Genomic DNA, 10,636 nt, shown 5'->3' with positions numbered 1-10,636 from the left:
GCTTTGTCCTTACTGAATGGGATTAGTGTCCTCAATGGAATTAGTTTCCTCAGACAAGGGTGGGGAGGGTGGGTCTGCTGAGGGTTGGGAGATTAATTCATCAGGTGAATCAAATTCCTCAGAGTCTGAACATTCAAAATCCTCAGCCTCCTCAGGGTTTTCCTACACATCTCCATCCCACTTGTCAAGATTCCAATCTTTCCCTACCAATGCCCTCACCTTTACTGCTGACACCCTTCGAGGCTGGAAATCAAATTTGTGTTGTAGATCAGCCAAAAAGGGTGGGTCTGCTGAGGGTCGGGAGATTAATTCATCAGGTGAATCAAATTCTTCAGAGTCTGAACATTCAAAATCCTCAGCCTCCTCAGGGTTTTCCTACACATCTCCATCCCACTTGTCAAGATTCCAATCTTTCCCTACCAATGCCCTCACCTTTACTGCTGACACCCTTCGAGGCTGGAAATCAAATTTGTGTTGTAGATCAGCCAAAAGTATACTAAGGGCTCCAGCTTAATTTTCTGCAGCTTTAGCCTTCTGGCTGCTGGACAGAAGATTCTCATCCAGGGCACACTTGGAAACGTTTAAACTGTTGACTCAAATCTGGAGCTTGTCAATTTTCTCATTAAGCTCATGGTTTATCTTCATTTTATCCGGAGACACTAGGAGGAGCCAGCCAGCATCACCATTTTTCTTATGTTTTCACAAACTGTCAAATGTTTTACATACAGAGAGTCACTAAATTTCTTACTCTTCACAAGAGGTGAGTTAGGAGATTCAAATGGGTCTATCTCCATAATTGTATCAAATTGTCTACAACGCAAATTTTCAGTGCTCTTCTTGCTATCTGAAGACTCTGAGTCAGAGAGCCTGCTCCAAATACCAAATAGCCCATTAAAGAAATTCATCCTTTCAATTCCGTTTCTCTAGAATCACTCCTGGTACCACAGTCTGTATTAGCCAGTGTTCTCCAAAGAAACACAACCGGCAGAATATATGTATAGAGATTTATCAGCTTAGCTCACATGATAGAGTCCGAGTAGTCCAACAAAGGCTGCTCCACACTGGAGACACTGAGAATCTGTAGTCGCTCAGTCCACAAAGCTGGATGTCTCAGTAGTCCCAATCAGGCGCTGAAGGTCTGACACATTCCAAAAGATCAGCTAGTCTCCGGTCAGCAGTAGCAAACAAACTCATCAGCAAGACAGAAGGCAAGCAGTGAGAAGCCTGGCATTCTCCTCTGCCTTGGTCTTTTACAAGGGCTGCCATGAGAAGCAAACACCACATTTAAGGTGTGTCCTCCAGCTTCAGATGATCCGATTAAGAAGATCTCTCTCATTTCAGTTAATCCCAGATCCAGTCAAGTTGACACCCAGGATTAGCCACCAAAGCAATAAATGTACTCATAGAGATAAAATCTTTTAAAAATACACTTTAAAAAGAGAGAGGGGATCCGATATTGAGTGGGTACGGTGACAGCGTAGGTGTAGGAGGAGCTGGGTGATCAAACCACACTGGGATCTCAAACAATTAAAGACATCATTTTTGCAACGACAAAACAGCAGCGCTCACAGAACAGACCCTGGTGGGCACTGAGAGAATGCTGTGAGGGGAAGGACAGGGCGCTCTAGATTCTCTGTAAGACAGCACTCCTCTTGCACTGCTCTACCCTCCACTGCAATATTAAATGTCTGTATGTAAGTTTTCCTGAGCTGGAACTGCAGCTAAGTGGTGGACAACTTCTTCACTGTGCCTGAGGACCTGGGTTAAATCTCCAGAACCCTAAATTATTTTTTGTGGACAAATATAGTGGGCTTGATTAGAGTTGTTAAGTAAAGAATACAAGACATTACCAACTTTGTTATTGCATTAGTGTAGGTGTTAAAATAAGAACAATCCATAACTACATGCACAGCCATAGAATAGTCTGCAGTCTAGACACTCACCAATGAGAAATATGGTATGAAAGAAAATGAAAGAGAGATTTAATGTGTTTCCTGTATGTTTTTGAAATTATAAGCAGTTTCTAGGCTAGATAGCAGAAGCAAAATCTCAAAATGGGTGCTGTCTTATTCAAACATGAAAAAAAAATCCCGCATTGTATTACTGCCTCAATCCAAACACCCCATGCTCCCCTAATGTTTTCTTTCCCTTACATCCCATGCTCCATTTCACCACCCTTAGAACCAAGCAGAGCAGAGAATGCTAGAGGCCCAGGATTCCATGAAGGCTGCTGCACAGCGGAGGAAGCTGGAGTAGCTGCCACACTGGTTTCATTCCAGAAAAAGAGAAGGCAGGAACACATAGTGGCTCACAACTTTGACTCCAGGATTGTGGAGACGAAGAGAGGCAGAAGTGCAGATTGAGAAACCTAGTGAGTCCCAGGCCAGCAGGAACAAAGACTTAGACTCAATGAGAGAAAAAAAAAGTGAGAAAATATCAGAAGTAGCAAAGAATGGCAGAAGGATTGTCACAAATCTGAATGAGGGGAAGTTAACAGTCAGCTGCATCCTCTTCTCTCTGGTAGTTGTTTCAAATTCCAGAGTTCATTTTCAAAGCATCCAGACAGTGGAGAGAAGAGAAAAAGAGTTCTTGAAGTTGGACAGCAGGTTTACATCAATGAACATAAGATTGAGGAACCAAGACTGGTCAAAGACACAAATCTTATACCCCAAAAAAGGAGAGATGAGTCTACCCTGTCCAAGCCCAGCCCAAGGAAAGGAGGTCTCACAGAAAAGAAACAGAGAACAGCCATAGACCACACGATCTCATAAAAGGACCCTCAGCTCGAAACAATGGAAGTTTTGATCCTGTCCTGAGGGTCTTGATATTGCTGAGAGTACACAAATCTGTTCAACTGAAATTGTGTAAGAACAGTCGTACTGGCTCCATCTAGAGGTCTCCTTTCTGCCTCCACAGTAGACTAACTGAATATTTAATATGTACTAATGTGATATGCTCTATTAGAATGTGAGGTTTCACATGCAAACCATTAACTACTTTACTATGAACAGCTATAAGAGGCACTGATGATGTTCTACATCGGAGCCTGGTGGGTGGGGGGGGAGCGGAGGAGACTGCCATGTAGATCGTGCCAACTTCAACTGCCCAGATTTCAGCCATTCAGTTCAGCTGTTGGTCTGCTGGCGTTCTGCACAACAATCCCATCATGTGCCTCAGAATCTGGCTATCCTATTGGCTACTGCCAATTGATGACATCATTCTCCCTCCAAACCTACCACCAGCACCTGATAGAATCTTGGGGTTTCCAAGGAGCTTCCTGTAAACAAGTTTGGATCACTATAACTGACCAGTGACCAGTAGATGCTGTGTGATACTGGACACACACGCTGATTGGATCAGCGATCAGACAACACCCAACATTTATCCTCCGCAGTTGGACAGTAGTTTATTATTGTCTTTGCTGACAATGTCAGGTAAGGTTCAAAACTTTAAAAGGTTTTCATTACATTTTCCCATAAACTTTAACAGACATTTAAAGACTTAGAACAACATGGAAAAGCAATGAACTAGAAATTTAAAGACCCAATTTCCCATTTGGCTTTGATAGTCACTGTCTGTGACCTTGGGCAGATCTTTCATTCTCTCACAAAGTGTTTTTTATCTCTCTCAGAAAGATAACAGACTGATAGGTTCTGGTATCTGCACTTTTGGGGATAAAGAGATGTGTGCATAGATAATATGAACTTCTTGAGACAGTTTGTTGCAAGAGAAACACAGCAGAAAGCAAGACATGCAAAAATCTAACATGATATACTATGATGATTAATCTACACTCTCCACCTGAAATAAGGTTCCTACACTGCTGCCTCAGTTTTCTGTCATACAAAATTGTTCATACCCTGCACTTTTGGGGATAAAGAGATGTGTGCATAGATAATATGAACTTCTTGAGACAGTTTGTTGCAAGAGAAACACAGCAGAAAGCAAGACATGCAAAAATCTAACATGATATACTATGATGATTAATCTACACTCTCCACCTGAAATAAGGTTCCTACACTGCTGCCTCAGTTTTCTGTCATACAAAATTGTTCATACCAGTCTCCGGGATATGTGCCTATAACCATAGCACTTGGAAGGTAAAGACAAGGTGAACCCGTATTCTAGGCCACCCATGCTATAGGAGACGGCACTTGGAAGGTGAAGACAAGGTGATCATGTGTTCTAGGCCACGTATGCTATAGGAGACGATGTCTCTAACACATACACACAAACACACACATACACACACAAACATACACACACAAACGTACTCACACATACACACACACACTCACACACACACACACACACACACAGATTATAGACAATGAGCTAATCTCATGTTTGGCATATAGTCCCTACATTAAAAGAAAAAAAAAGAATTACAGAGAGATAAATAGGGAACTGAACTCTAAAAAGGCAGTGATTCCAGGGAAGGAGTTTGAGACTGTTTCCACACAGGCCAACAGGAACTGGAGGGGTAAAGAAAACATAAAATAAGGTAGGAAAAATAGAAGAGTAAAAGAAAAAAAGAATATACAGACCTTCCTAAGTTAAAATAGAGGTAACTTGGACCCCAGCATTGCAGAGAGAAACACATTTCAAATTACTACACAAAAACGCAAAAGGAAACCCTCTTAGAGGGGAGGGCAAAGGTGGTAGGATTTCTAGAAAACCCACATGGAGGCTTTGGGAAGTAAATGGACGCTGGCATAGATAGGCCACCAACTTCTCAGATACCTTTGGCAGTTCAGGATTTTTCTCTGTTGAATCTATGAACACAGAAAATGCCCAACAGATGTGAATATGAAATTTTCAACAAGTTAGACATTCTTAGCCGACTGTGATGGCTCATGCTTCCAATCCCAGCGACTGGGAGGACAAGAGAAGATGACCAACTTTACTGCAAGTCTATCCTGGGCTATCTAATGAGCATACTGACTTTCAGGATAGTCTACGGTACAAAGTTAGACCCTGTCTGAAAAAAACATTAAGTTTTCTTCCAATAAAATCTCTGATAAAGGCAGTTGTAGAGTGTGCTGAAAAAAGATGACTGTGTTTTATTTCATTCTTATTTCTAAAATTGACAAAATTAAGATGAAAATGTACAGGCATGGAGACCTTGCTCATATGAATCTACAGCAATCGTGTCAGCATGCCCAAGACCTACGCAAACTCATGTAGTCAAAAGCTGGCATAGAATTAGGGTAATGGGCAGCAGACCACAACTGCAGCTGAGGAACAATTTGCAGCTTATTACTGCTGGATGAAGGAGAGCTGATCTTCTTTAAAGGAGGGACTCTAGATAGGCTGCCTAGATGCCAGTGGAAGAACTTTCACTGAGGGACATCTGGGCACAATAACGTGTCTCATTAACATAAATGAGAAACTGTGTGAAATACACTCGGGGTTGGAAGGATATTGGAGAGTGTGGATGGGGCAGCTTAATAATATTATTGAGAATGTCATACATGCATGTAAGGTTTTCTGATCAAATCCATGGCCCCACTCCCCACTTCAACACTTCTCATATCTCCCCATCAATTTTATCTAATAACTTCTAATACTCTTTCATTTCTTTCTCTTTCTTTCTATCTTTCTCTTTCTTCTATCTTTCTTTCTTCTTTCTTTTTTTAAATGGGGCTTTTTGCTACTCTAACATTCCCCCCACTAAAAAGGGAACCCTCAAATCTTTTAGGGATTAGATCAGAGATTCCAAGTACTTTTGATATTTTTGTTCTTTGGAGCATAGTATGTTGCAAAGAGGCCCAAGGACATTTTGACTGTTAGGCAAGAAACTGGCTATTTTATTTGGGGGTCGTTTTTTACCCTAACAGCTTGGTAGATTCTACTTCCTACTCTTACCACACCACTGTCTGAAGAGTTTACCCAAATTGCTGATAGAGAATCAGGATGCAGACCACTCTGTCTTCTTCATGATAAACAGGGATGCAGGGTGAGGTAATTGGGCTACCCCCTCAGGAGGTTTATCTAAAAGACACCCAAATTGCATAACTCTTATCAGTAGGAAGAAAACAAAGTCCTTGACTGATGAATGCACGATGTGAAGGAGAAGCAAAGGCAAGAGCAGTTAGCATTACAAGTTCTAGACAGGGAACCAGAAAAAAGTCAGAACAGGGCAAATTTCAAATGTTCAAGTCAGAGCCCATTGAGATTTCTTGACGAGAGCTTTCAAAAGCATCCCTCTTTTGGGTTCCTCATTTTTCTTTTGTCTGCCAAAGGTAGTCTCGAGAGTGAGGGACTCAGTATTTGTTGTCAGGCACTTTGATAGCTCTTGGAGTGGCTAGAATGAGTGTCAGTTCACTCGCAAAAGGTTCTAGATAGGGGGAGAAAACAAACTAAGCTGTGGGTTTGTTGTATACTGCTGTAGGTTGAGGTATGTTCAGTCTGTTCCAAATAACTTTAAAACTTTTTTTCCACTTCAGAACAGTTATCATGAAGGATGTTGAATTTTTTCAGAAGTCATTTCTGCATCTATTGAAATGACGACACGGTTTTTGTCTTTGAGTCCATTTAAATGACTAATGACATTATCGATTTGCGTATATTAAACCATCATTGCATCTCTGCAATAAGCCTACTTGATCATGGTAAATGATTTTTTTAATGTGCATCTGAATGTAGTTTGTAAGTACTTTACTGAGAATTTTTGCATGTATGTTCATTAACTATATGTGTCTATAGCTTTCTTTTATGTTTGTGTCTACTTGGTTTGGATTTTAAAGTGATGCTGCCTTCATAGAAGGAATTTGGGACTTTTCTATCTGTTTCTATCACTTGGAGTAATTTAAGTAGTATTGGTGGGTGGTCTGCTTTAACTGTCTGGCAGAATTCTGCTGTTAATCCATCGGGGTCTGGGCTTTTTGGTCAGAAGGTTTTGTATTACTGTTCTGATTTCTCTGTATGTTATGCATCTGTTTAAAATGTTGATCTCTTCTTGGTTTAACTTCATTAGCTCCCATGATGTTAAGTATCCATCTGTTTCTTTTAGATTTTTAAAATTGGTGCAGTATAGGTTTTTTAAATATTCCCTTAGAATGTTCTGGGTCTTTTAGGTGTGTGTTGTGATGTTTCTCCTTTCATCTTTGATTTGTTCATTTAGATTTTCTCTATCTTTTGGTTAACTGGACTAAACGGTCAGTCTGTTATGTTTAGCTTTGCAAATTGTGTCTATAGCTTTCTTTTTTGTTTGTGTCTACTTGGTTTGGATTTTAAAGTGATGCTGCCTTAATAGAAGGAATTTGGTACTTCTCTGTTTCTATCACTTGGAGTAATTCAAGTAGTATTGGTTGGCAGTCTTCTTTAAATGTCTCTTGCAGTGTTAGGTCATTTATTTGGGCTCTTCCCAAGTTTTTAATGTACACTTAGAGATATAAACTTCGCTCTTAGAACTGCTGAAAAAGTGTCCCACCAGTTGTGTTGTGTTGTATTGTCCTTTTTTCTTCAATTCCAAGAAATCTTTTCTGTCTTTCTTAATTCCTCATTTGACCTAAACACACATTGTTTAGGAGTGTGTTGGTGAATTGCCAAGAGTTTGTGTAGTGACGAGGACTTCCTCCAGTGTTGATTTTGAGCTTTAGTGCATTGTGGTCTGATAGAATGTATGGAATTATTTCAATATTTTATATTTGTGGAGGATTGTTTTATGCCCTACTACGTGGTCACATTTGAAAACATTCCATATTTGCTGAGGAGGTGGTGTATTCTTCGGTGCTTTGGTGGAATATTCGAAAGATGTCTGTCAGATCTACTTGATGTATGGATCGTTTGATTTAGATGTCTTTCTGTTTATTCTTTGTCCAACTGACCAGTCTAATGGACGCAGTGGTATATTAAAGTCCCATATTATTACTGAGTTGAGTTAATATGTGTCTTAAAGTCCTGTATTGTAGTTCGTATGAATTTGGGTCTACCAAAGTTTGGTGCATATATGTTCAGGATTGTGATATCTTCTTGGTTAATTGTCTGATCTGAAAGAAGTGACCCTTCTTATCTCTTCTGATTAGTGTTAGTTTGAAGTCGATTTCATCAGATATTAGAATTGCAACCCCTGCTTCTTCCTTAGTGCCATTTGCTGGGAACATCCTTTTCCCTGACATTTAAAGTTATTATTGAAAGAGGTGTATTGGTTGCCATCATTTTGTTTGCTGTTTGTGTTCTTTGTTTGACATTGTGTTTCTTCAATTATATCTTTACTTTCTTTCATTGTCCCGGGGGTATAGTTGCTTCTTTTTCTGTCCTTTGTATTGCTTCAACTATTCTTTCAAGGCCTGATTTTGGGGAAATATATTCTTTCAGGTTATTCATGTCATGGAAGATTTTTCTTTCCCCCTCAAGTGTAATAGAAAGTTGTGCTGTGTGGAGTCCGCTGGGCTGGCATCCATTGTCATTTCGAACTGGAAACACCTTGTTCCTGGCACTTCTGGCTTTCATAGTTTGCACTGATACGTCAGTTGTAACTCTGGTGGGCTTTCCTTTATAAGTGACTTGTTTTTCTTTTGCTGCTTTCAGTATTCTCATTTTGTTGGGTGCATTTAGGGTTTTTACAGTGATATGCCATGGGAAGATTCTTTTCTGGTCCTGTCTATTTGGCGTTCGGTGTACTTCTTGTATTTGTATGGGATGTCATTCCTTAATTTGGGGAAATTCTCTTCTATGATTCGGAGTAATATCTGGTCAGTACCATTAACCTGAAATTCTTCACTTTCCTCCATGAATATGATATGTAGATTTGGTCTTTTCATGGTTTTTCACATCTCTTGCATATTCCATTCCTGGTTTTTTTCTTTAATTTTTCATAATCTTTACTTGAGTGATCCAATTCTTCAACTTTATCCTCCAGTGTTGATTTTCTGTTTTGCATTTCATTCATTCGGTCAGGCTCTCCCTTGTTGTTTCAAGATGACTTATTGACGTTTTCAAACTTCCTTCATCATTTCTGCCTAAGTTTTCTTCAATGCTTCTATACCTTTGTGAACTCATTCAGAAGTACATCCCCATCTTCTTTGAGTTCTTTGATTTTTTTGTTCGTGTGCTATTTAAATTCGTGGAATTCCTTGACAATGATTATGATTGTTCCTTTAAATTCCGTATCCTGGGTTATTTCTGGAGGGTTCTCTCCTTGTAGAATTCTTCTACAGGACTGGTGGGGTTCGGTGGGGATGTAGTGTTCTGGCTTTGCATTTATTGCGATGTGAATTTCTTTGGTGCTTGAGATTCTGATGTGAAAATTAAGTTGACATTTGCTTCTGTTTGTATTATTGGTGTGCCTTGGTCCTTTCCTTATTGGTTGTGTAAAGCTGGTTGGTCCTGGTTTCAGGTGCTCTCCCATTTTATTTTGGAGGGATATGATGGCTTGAGATCAGCTACTTAGGATCTCTCACAGGAGGGTATGTTGGTTCCACTCAGGTACACTCAGGTTTCCTTCGAAGGTCTGGACCTCTACTAGAGGGAAATCAGGGCAAAATTTGGTAAGTTCCCTACCGGCGGGGTGCAATTTTGGGTGATCCACAGAGTTCTAAGCCCCTATGCCAGAGGGGGGCCGGAATACGCACTCTGGTGGTCTCCTGAGATCTCAGGTTTTCCTACCTAATGGTCGGAGGTCTACCCAGGGGCCTTCAGTGCGGTCTCATGTACTTCCAGTAGGGGCTTGGGTGCGGGTGATTTGGGGAAGCTCACCATCAGGTGGGGGCAGGATCAGGTGGTCTCAGGCAGTCAGTTCTCTTGCCCCTATGCCAGAGGGAGGCCAGAACAGGCACTCTCTCAACACACACAAAAAAAACTTTAAAGTAATATAAGAACCGATCATGCAGCAGACGTTGCTTTCAAGTGAAGATTGCTTTCTTATTTTACAATAATCTTTTTTCAAAAGACAGAGGATATGTATTCATTCAGGGTTTGTAAGCCTAAGAATAAAAAAAGACCTACCTTAAAAAATAAATACTAAGGTCAGGAGAGATGGTTCATTGGTTAAAAACATTGGGAGCTAACAACTATCTCTACAGCAAGACACTGGTACACTTACATACATGAATGCAAAACACGTGTAAACATAAAAGAAAATAAATCAAAAAAGAATTTTTAAAATGAAACCACTCAAGGCCCATTCCTCTACTTAGACATTTATCTGACACAGTTCCTACAGTCCATTGTGGGCAACTCTGGGCATAGGGGAAGCTCAGTGGAAGAATGGGTGGTGATCACAAGCTAACACCTGAATTCAACATTAGGCATCAAAACTAACCCCCCAAAAAAGAGAAAACTTTTTAAAAAGTGTTCTGATTCCAATCTTAGGATCAGGAATAAGATGAAAATGTCCAGAATGTGGAAAATGATGATAAGCTAGGTTTCAAGGATGAATATAAACATACTAGAATAGCGGGTTATAGTGCTACAGCCTTTAATCCCAGTACTGAAGAGGAAGACACAGGAGGATCTCTGTGAGCTTAGACCAGCCTGTTCTACAAAGCCAGCCAGGGAGACATACTGAGAAGTTATCTCCAAAACCAAAAGAAACACCAATAAAAATGAGAATATCTTGGAAGGGTTCCTTATACCTCTCATGGACATATGGTACCAGAACTTTCCTTCTAACAAAATTACTGTCTGCCAC

Source organism: Nannospalax galili, unplaced genomic scaffold, assembly GCF_000622305.1.
Source record: "Nannospalax galili isolate Female #2095 unplaced genomic scaffold, S.galili_v1.0 scaffold8488, whole genome shotgun sequence".
Classification (NCBI taxonomy): Eukaryota; Metazoa; Chordata; class Mammalia; order Rodentia; family Spalacidae; genus Nannospalax; species Nannospalax galili.
The sequence above is the reverse complement of the archived record's forward strand: the minus strand, read 5'-3'. Positions refer to the sequence as shown.